Raw genomic sequence first — 10,228 nt, 5'->3', positions numbered from 1 at the left:
ATGTTGGTAAAGACCCCCACATCCATTCTTCCAGAACCTGGCAGATACTTTCAGATCCAGTCTTCTGTAAAGACTAAGCCCATTTCTCCTATCACATATGGATAGATGTATATGTTTATGGTTGTGAATTTTTCTACCTTTAATTTTACAGAATAGTGAGATCAGAAATTTTTTAAAGACCAGAATATAGGCCATAATATTTGACTTTTTAAAACTTTAATCACCTCCAGATATTGAGAATGAGGAAATAGTTGTGCCTAGTAGGATGAAGAGGCTATGGAAACAAACATGGAATAATCCAGTGGCATGCAGCTGTGTTGGAAGGATATTCTGCACAGCTTTACCTGGGTATGGATTGCTTTCTAATATAAATATGATTAATGATCTATTTTAATCTGCTTTTCAGAGCATGGCATGGTTTACATTGCTGGTTGAAGCCAGATGCATAAAGCAATTGCCTTAAAAGCCTGCTCTTTGTCCAGAAAAATTAATTACTTGTATGTTTTAAATCCCTCAGCTTGTTGAATCCAGCAGAGAGGGCTCATTAGGGGAACAACACCATTTCCTATTCTGCTGTTGGACTTTCTGGGTAATTCTAGACACAGCACTTAACCAGCCTGTGCCTTAGTCCCACAAAGCTGGATATGGTACCATGCCATCTCATACTAATGCTCATGGATAAAGCATCTCTGATACCTTAGTGACAAATGTTTCATTTTGGGTTCAAATTATTTGTCAGACAGAATGCTTTAGCTGTGCCTCCTCATGTACAGTGGTGGCAACATTTACTCTGCTCCAAGGCAAACTATATTTTAATACAGAAGCGATGAAGTAGAAAAGTAGCAAATTTTCTTCACTAACTTTTTTGAGGTTAGATATTCATTAGATCATTAAATAGGTCAAATATAAGACATAACTCCTTTTTAATAATGTTTTGTAACTTTTATCAGATGAGCCTTTTCCTGCCAGGAATTTAGGCTATCAGTTAAAGAAAATACTATATGACAAAGGGCTAGTTTGATAATTGCCATCAGAATTTACAGTCTAATCCAAGTCTCTCAATATATATTGATACTGAAGTCAGGCAAATATAAACGGTTAATTTGCTGTTTATAGCCCAGCATAAAGATTTCGTATCAGAGGAGTACAGATTCTGTACCAGAAGTAACAGAACTTACATCTGGCATGGTATAGTCAATAAATTCACCAGTGTTCCTACTACCAACTGTTGTTGCTGTTAGCTGCTCAATAGCCATAAAAGATTTTTGTATTTTATTAAATGTCATGTACAGTGCAGGAGAGGAAGTATAATGTGGTTTGAACAAATATCTCTTTTAAAACTGATTTTACTGATTTAGCTGAACTGAGATATTACTTCTTGTTTTAAAGATTAAAAAACAGCAGTGTGTCTTCTGTAGAAAGAAAAATGTGGAGAGAACTATCCACAGTTTCCCACCAGGAGAAGGTGCTGTGACTTGCTGTGACTTTTGAGAGTGAGCAAGACGCTGTGATAGAATATAAAAAAGTATGAATGACTACGTAGAATGCTGAAGCTTTTCAGAGAAAATACTACCACTCTCTTATACTGAGTTTGATAGACTTTTATGAACTTGCCAATTAAGTGCTCTGTGCTTATCCTAACGTGCAAGCATACATAGAGAGGCAGGAAATACTCAGAATTAAGAGAAAATGAGTCATTGCAACAGCTGTCCTATAGCTCTGCTCAGTATAGAAGAAAAAGGAGGATCTAGTAGTATCTTGCTTGCAGCAAAGCAAACAGTGTGTTCCTTAGACCCACCTCCACTCCCCACAGAGCCCTCACTCCCAGAGTAGATGTATGGAATTTGGACCTGCAAACTCTGGCTGGCTAGAGAAACTGAGGCCAGTTCATTCCTATGCTGATGAGGCTTGTCCCAATGTTGTATTGGCAGGGCAGGAGAAAGATATTCTACCTGAAAACTAGCATTAATCTCTTCAATAATCTGTTTAGTTTCTTATTGAGGCATTTTACCTTTGTCTTGGATTTATTTCATTACTTTACCGAAAAGAGAAGACTAGAAATAGTCACAGAAAGTGTCCCCTGACTAAACACTGATTGTTTTCTGGATTTATCAAACTGTGGATGTAATAAGTTAAAAACAGTCCTGATACTTCTGAATAGATCATGGTTTAAAGGGCAGGTAAGCCCTCAGCAGACACACCTTCAACATGGTGTGACTACCTCATTAGCATTAAGGGACTGTGACCTTCACCCCATCCTGAATATCTCACTTTCCTGGCTATCAAAGCCGACCACATTCAGGTGCCAGACAAGTGTGGCCATGGGGGCCAAAGCAGGAGAATTTTCCTGCTAAGGAAAGACAACTTGGTTGTCAAACTGCACCAGAGTGAGAGTGCTGAGCAAGCCTGGATTTCTTTGAAGAACAAAAGGGTCTGGATTCTCCACCCTATAAGCACCACCCATTCTGAGTCATCAGAGCTGAAGTACTGGCATAATTGCAAAACATCTTCACACAGATGGTATGATCCAGTGTAGGTTACATAAGGATTCTTCAGTGAGATATTTGGCTGTAATTAAAATACTATGAGGAGAAGTTTTTATTGTTGGATATTTTTCACAGGACAGAGAAAATGTTTTTGTTTTTTAGCGTCACAGGGGTACAGAGTATGAACTTTAATTTTTGTTGGCTCATTTCCAGATAAACATAACACATTGTGTTTTAAATTCAACAAAAATTCCATTTCATGTAGTATCTCTAGCATATGTCCCATCTGCCATTCAAAACTCTTAAAACTCAACTTTGAACAAAGTTATCTTATAGAGTTCAGACACTTCAAATCATCATGAATTTTGACCACTGTAGATGTGATGATGCTTTGTCACAAAAGCACAGATCCTTGCAGGGCATATACTTGTGCTGATTTCACTAAAATTTAGGGACCACAAATAGTTTTATGGTAAAGAAAATCTGCCTTTATAGCTTTGCTTCTTATTTGAAACAGTTTAATTTCTGGGGCCTTAGGATGAAGCAGTGAAATGTGCAGATGAGATGAGTTGGACACTGGACTCATGGGAAACCCCTGGATGCTCTCTCTGGACCCTGTTCTCCATTGCCCTAAATATTTTGTAGTTGCTTAGGCATGTGCAGCGGATGCAAGGTATTAATACATCTGAATTCTCCACTTACATCACTGGTAACATTTTGAGGCTGCTTTCTAGAGATATAAATGGCTCCCAATGGAATTTCAGAGTTTCAGAAACCTGATTTCCAGAGATTTCAAGTTCTTTTTATAAATGAAACCATTTACTGAAAATTGTGTTCCAGATATTAAAGTCTGGCAGGCAAAGCTGGGTTATCCAAAATTAGATGCCAATTCTGAAAAGATAATTGTAAGTGATGATCTCATAGGGGAAGTCTGAGACAGAGTTAAGACTAGAATCTAAATCATCTGACGCCCAGTCCTGTGCAATAACGACAACACTGATTTTTAAAATACTGTGAGCTTGAATACTGACTTGTTAAAAGAATAAAAACAGTTTTCAAGCCTCATCCACAGCACATGTAGAACAGTGTTTTGATGTAATTTGCTGAATTCTGGTAGCTGAAGTCAATTTGCATCTCAAATTTTCAAAGAAAGTGGTTTCAAATAGATTCATTCTTTAGTGTGGTGAAGTTAAGCCCCATGCAGGTAAATATTACTTTCAATCAATTTATTAATGTATTTCTTGTTTACATTTTTTATCTGTTTTCTGCACTTCTAAAATCAGTTCTTACCAAATACTTCTATTCATGGGAGTATCTATGGTTGCTGTAAAATATTTTACGTATTAGAAGATAGAAAGCAGTGAGCTTTTCCATTTTTCCTATTAAGGCGGGCTGAGTGAGCTGGGGTTGTTCAGCCTGGAGAAGAGAAGGTTCTGGGGAGACTTTATTTTGTCTTTTCAATACTAGAAGGGGCCTTATAAGAAAAGTGTCAGAAGACTTTTTTACCAAGAGCTGCAGTGACGTGACAAGGATAAATGGTTTTAAACAGAGAGAGCAAGTTTAGATTGGACATAAGAAAGACTTTTTTTTATTACAAAGGTGATTAAACACTGACACAGGCTGCCCAGAGAAGCTGTGGATGCCCCATCTCTGTAAGCGTTAAGGGTTTGACTAAATGAGAGAGACATTTCGGAATGAAGTGCAATGTCTTTCATTAAGTAGCTTTTTCAGAAGGCGTACAAATTATCAATATCTGTTATTGCTGGGAGTTTGAATTGCAACTTTTTCTCAAAAGACTTGGTATTTTTAAAACCTTTTTTTTAAACCAAGTCCAAAAACTTATTAAGATTGAGTAGGAAAATGGGGAAATAGCTCAAATATGTGAATGCACCAGTAAATAAAATAAGGAAAACCTCTCTTTTCTTGTCACACTCAGTATCACAAACTTTCAACTAGCAACTTTGTAGAGATTATTTGCCCTGAACTTCAAATTGAATAAGAAAAACAAGAAAGAAATAAGAAGGAAAGAAAATACAGCCTTTTGGGGGATTTTGTTTTGTTTGTTTGTTTGCATTTTGCAGGTGAACATTGTATGTACTTAAAACTTTTGTATGAGAATTTTTATGATTAGGGAGATATTGATGTCCCAGGCTAGATAGTAAGATAGGGAGGTGCATTTACTTGGATTCCAGTAGCCAGGCTCATGAAGAGAAAGTCTCAGATGCGAATAAAAGACTGTGAGGTTGTCACCTGATTGATTAGAAGCAAAGAACTGTCAGACGTCTGGAGTGTGCAAAGCGTAAGACTGGCCTGTGATTTCTCAACTTTGGCAGTTTTGATGCCACTTGTACTTTAAATTAGTATTAATACTTGGGGGGAAAATGCAACCTTTCTCTCTTTAATCTTTCTCTCTTTAACAAACAGTTTATAACTGCAGTAGCACATTTCAGATTCAGTAATGTATTTTTATCTGGCAATTGATTAATGTGCATTATAAGATGGATAGGCCTGTGTGCTGACGTTCAGAACAGTGACACACAGCATAGTGCTGCTTGAAAAGGAAATAATCTTTTTTTTTTATTATTATTTTCATTAGGTCTCATAGCTTTGGATATCTATGAAAATTAATAGCTGCTCTTAGATGGATACGACGTATTTCACAGTTCTAGTACCTGTAACTTATGTAGGTATTTGTTTCTGATTATTTTTGAGGAAACATCGTTTCTATGCAGGATTAGCTTTACAATCAAAGCCGGTGTTGAGAAGAACACCTTGCTCAGGTTACTAAGCAGCCCGTGAGGGCGTGGAGATTAAGACAGGAGGTGGCAGCCTTGAGTAGTCGCACTGCTGTCTGTGCTTAGTTAAGCTCAGATCCAAATGGAGTCAGAGCTGGGCACAAATCACTCAGCATCTCAGCCCTTTTTCTTACATATCACAACGGCAAGCAGCCTGGATAGTGAAGATGGCAACAAGTAGCTTTGTCCTTTTTGCCTGGTGATTAAAAATGTAGCTAATTAATATAATATTTTAACGTGAAGCTGTACGAGTTTTCTTAGGTTTTTTTTTAATATTTGGATCAGTAGTTGTAGCAGGAAAGACTGCAGCACACTGCAGAGGCAGAATTTAATCTGGGTCTTTTTCTTCTAACTAGGAAAATCACGTTGCAGACAAGAATAACTAATAAAATGTGGAGTTGATTTATTCAAATAAAAGTTGTGCCTAATTCTGGTCTCATTTTTCATATCCTGGAATGTTGGGTGATTCTTTATCCCTTAACTGTGGTGTACAAGCAGGTCATGAGGTACTCCTATCTCCCTCATAAACTACCACACAGTAACGGCAAGATAACCTACTTTTATTAGCAATATCACTGAAATGTTCTAATCCCTAAATCAACAGAAAACCTTGCAACTACACAGTCTCAATAGAAAGAGGAAGTTGATGACATCATTGTTTTTCCCCTGTGAAAATGCTTAGTTGGAAAAAGACAAAAAAAGATTAAATTAATCAGAGTAGCTCCATGCAACCTCCCACTTCTAATCTTTCTGAAGAATGTGAACAGTACCATTCACTGGTAAAAAATGTAACCAAGAGAGTTCTGCAGTGTTGTTCATTTCCACTGGATATTCATAGTAGGAATTATACTTGTAAATTTTATTATTGTAAATTTTGTGTATGTATTGATTGATTTTTCCCTACAGCTCCACATTTTAAAAATATGTACTTTGGGCCAAATTTCAAGTTACAATTTTTTCCTTCGGATGCATATGAAAAGTCTTCATTTGAAAGTTTGATAAGCAACAAATTCTTCAAATAGAACAAGTTGCAACTCTGCTCTGCCTGGAAAGTACACATGCATGTAAGTCCATAACAGAACCAATTTTCTGAGCTTGTTTTTTGTCACAGTCTGTAGGCAAAAAATAGCATTTTCCTCTTTTTCCCCTGTGGCATGAATCCTGCAGTTAACCTGTGCATGCACAGATCTGTCTGCTGCACACAGACACCATAGTTTGCCTGGATGGCTCTGAATGAGAGACCACATTTTCTGTAATAGTCTGGTCCTGTTAGGCACAGTAGACATTGTCAGGGAACTTTCTGTTTAATCTTTTTAGTAAGCAAATATTTCCTTAAGTTTGCATAAGCAGTCACCCAGCCGTGGCTTCCACACAATCATTTAATAACTGGCAGTGTGGGGTGATTACATTTCCTCAGAGGCTTCTCCTCCATCTGACTACCAAAAGTCATTTATTCGTCAGTTAACACCATCACTTACTCGTTTTATTTCTTCACTTCCTTTGTCTGTCACAGGAAGGCAGATCAGGGAGTTAATAGCTATCTTTTTAGTGCAAAAAGTGGATGGGGGATGATTTTTTGAGCCATATTCCCTAAAGAAATAAGGCTTGTGTTATCATTGTCTGCTTATTCCAACACTAAATGTGCAACACTAATAACATGGAACCCCATTGGCCATTTCACTTCATGTGGAAGAGAAAGAGGGGAATTCAGTCTTCCAGCTTCTTAGCAATTTTATGGAAGTGGATGGCTGGGGGGAGGAAAGAGAGCCTACTATTACCTTCTAATATTAAGGTACTTGTTAATTTAGGAGATACATGCCAAGTTTTGAATATCAAAATACAAAAAAAATATATTTATTTGGAGTTAAGATGAGCACCTCCCTTTTTGTGTGTTTGGTTTTTTAATAGGCCACTGAAACTGAAAGAATGTGCAAAACTTGCTTGATATAGATGATCAGTACTGGTCACTACTTTTAAGTTGAAGGCTGTCATAACAGTTGTTCTATGCCTTAATTTAATTTTCACTCCTTCACGGCATTTATGGATTTGGAAAATGTGTCAAAAAGCGTTTTGTTCTATGAGGAAGCGCAGTAAACTTGGGCCTTATCATGTCTGTGTTGCTGGAGAAATATGGTTTTCTTTTTTTGAGTAGGTAGTTTTGGAGTCTTAAGTGCTCTCCTTCTGATTGTTGCTTTCTTGGAACAACAGTAGCTGCAGCCGTGGCTGGATTAGGACATGGACAGATGTTTCATTACAGATGCAGCTGTGCAGAGGAAAGAAGTTTTCCATCCACAGTCACATGGATGCTTCCAGCTGCTACAAACTGGCCTGTCATGGAGAAGTTTGTATGGGTTCTCCCTAATTCATACTAAGCACAATTAGGTGTATCATTTTAAGCAGTGTAACATCCTGATCTGAGGTATGGCAGCTGGCTCTGCTTCACCTGAGTTAGCAGTACTGCCGTGCACTTCTGTTAGCACCCTCAAGAGTGGTTAGGAACTTCTGAGGTGGTTAATCCCATCCACTGGCACTGCTAGATGTCGAAGAAACCATCTCTACATAGCCTGAAGCCCTTTTGGTAATTCACAAGCATGTGGCATCATGGGCAGGACTTCCACCGGCACAAAAGGTGAGTGAATACCATTTGGGGATTTGAATATCTGAGCTCAACAAACAGAAAGAAAAACACTGACTCCTATGCTTTTACAAACCAGTTCCAGAATAGAGCCATTTTAAATTGGGCCACATGTGAAAATGGCTTCTTATGCTGAGAAAAATTGTAGTTATGTGGAAAAGATATTTCAAGAACTATTTAATGGTTTGGGGCACTAAGAAGATCTATTCTGAGAGTATAGCTTGGACTGTGAATGGCATGAACAGATTTTTAGGGAGCCCTAGCCATGTGTAGGGTAGAAAAGTCTAAAAGAAATGAGCAAGAAGTCTATGAGCAATGGAATCATTGAAGCCTGGTTTCCAATGGGTTTGTTCTTCATGCAACTTCTCCCCCTGGCCTGCATGGTCTTTGTCTTAGATGGATTGTCTGACGCCTGGTAAGAATGAGGCTTTTGCTACACTTTTCCATGGCTAGAGACACCATCTGGATCTCCTCTTTTTCCCAGCTGGCTGCTGACTTTCACTAAACTTGGGATGATTTTGTGTCTTGAAACCTGTGATTCATTTTCAAATTTAGCTGAAAATCAGCATTGGATTATGAAGTTACTCTAACAGGAAGTGAAGACAGCAGAATAGGCACTCACACACAAAATACAATACACATACAAAGGCCTTTTTTTCCTTAGAGAATCAGAACAGTTAGAGAAGGCACTTCCTTCATATTTGCTGATTTCCAGCATTGGCAAGGTCACCTCATTGGGACATAGAAAGGGCAAATGGAAGCAGCTTTCTAAACTTGAACTTGTTTTCATCTTGCAGCCCTGTTTTATAGAGAACTGAGGAACAGGTTTACAATATTGTACTCTTGTGGATCTTGTTGGCATTTATTTGGAACTTGGTTATTCATTAGGTGAAAATGTGCTAGAATTCCAGGAGTTGGTCTATATCTATATGTAGATTGCATTTTTTTAACTGTTTCTTACATCAGTATTACTGATATGATTAATTTTGCTTGTCACTCCAAAATTACGTTATTTGTCTAGTGGGGATGAATGAGAAAACAAAATCCATTAGTAGGTGCACAAAGCAATCTACCTGAACATGTAGTGAAGTTTAAGAAGCACATTTTGTGAACCAGAACAATTTTCTGTAGTTCTTATCAACATCTTCATCTTTGATCTTCATCTCAGTATGTAAGAACTCCATTGTTTTGCTAGTGCTTTGGCTGACTTGAAAAATAATCCTCCTTTGACTATTTGAGAACATGTAGCTACAATATCTGGTAGTGGCAAGCTATGCTTTTGTCCCAGGGAAAAAAACCACAGAAGCTTAAATGGAAAATGAAAGAGGAACCTATCAGAAGAACTGTTCTGAATAAACAGCTGTGTGCATATCCTATCTGTCTCTGAAAATTTCATTTAGCTCCAGGCATGGGCTTGAATAATGTACCTCATGTTTACTAGCACCAGCTAAAAATTTATTCTACACAGAGAATATACACCTTTTTATTTTACACAGGGAATGTATACCTTGTATCAACCTTAGTAAAAAAGAAAGGTGAGTTTCATGTAGATTATGTCATTGCCTGTAAAAAAAGATATATCTTGATGGCAGAAAACAAAAGGGCTTTATCTAGGTTCTTAGCCAAGTGCAAACATATTTCCACCAAATAGAAAATATCTGTTGACATAACTAGGATGGAAGAATCTGTATAGAAAGGTGTGATGAAAAACCTTCCTTGCCTCACTGAAATTCTCAGTAAAAATGTACCCTTCAGTAGGGCTTGTAATAGAATAATATTTCAATTAAACAAACTGTAACTTACGGTTCTAGAAATTAATAAAGCTTCTACAAGTACTATATGTACAGTACAACCTAGGATGTGTTGTCTAACAGCACAGCTCCTATCCAGGGTTAAATACTTTTTGAATCTAAAGAAGTTAATTCCTATTCCCCATTTTTATTTTATTTCTTGCTATTACTCTATGATATAGCAGACTTCGGCATTAAATTCCTGGCTGCTTGCCAATTTTAATAGGCAATCAGTTTTCAGGGCATGAGGCCTTCTTCCAACAGTCCCAGTTTATAATATTGAACAACACTGAGGCAGTGAGATCAGTATTCCCCTCTGTAAGGAATTCGGGGTGGTATCAAACGTGCCAAATGACTTTCACAACACTGGTACAGGTGGTGTGACCGGGGTGTTTGAGTGACTCCTGCCTGAGCCGTCCTGGCCTTGTAAACTAGCACAGGTATCTTGATTGCTCAGACCTGCACTTACATAACCTTAGCCAACATCTGAATCGGCTCCAGGGCCAAGAAAGGCAGTAGTGG

The sequence above is a fragment of the Sturnus vulgaris genome, chromosome 3, assembly GCF_052056855.1.
Source record: "Sturnus vulgaris isolate bStuVul1 chromosome 3, bStuVul1.hap1, whole genome shotgun sequence".
NCBI lineage: Eukaryota > Metazoa > Chordata > Aves > Passeriformes > Sturnidae > Sturnus > Sturnus vulgaris.
Note: the sequence above shows the minus strand (reverse complement) of the source record.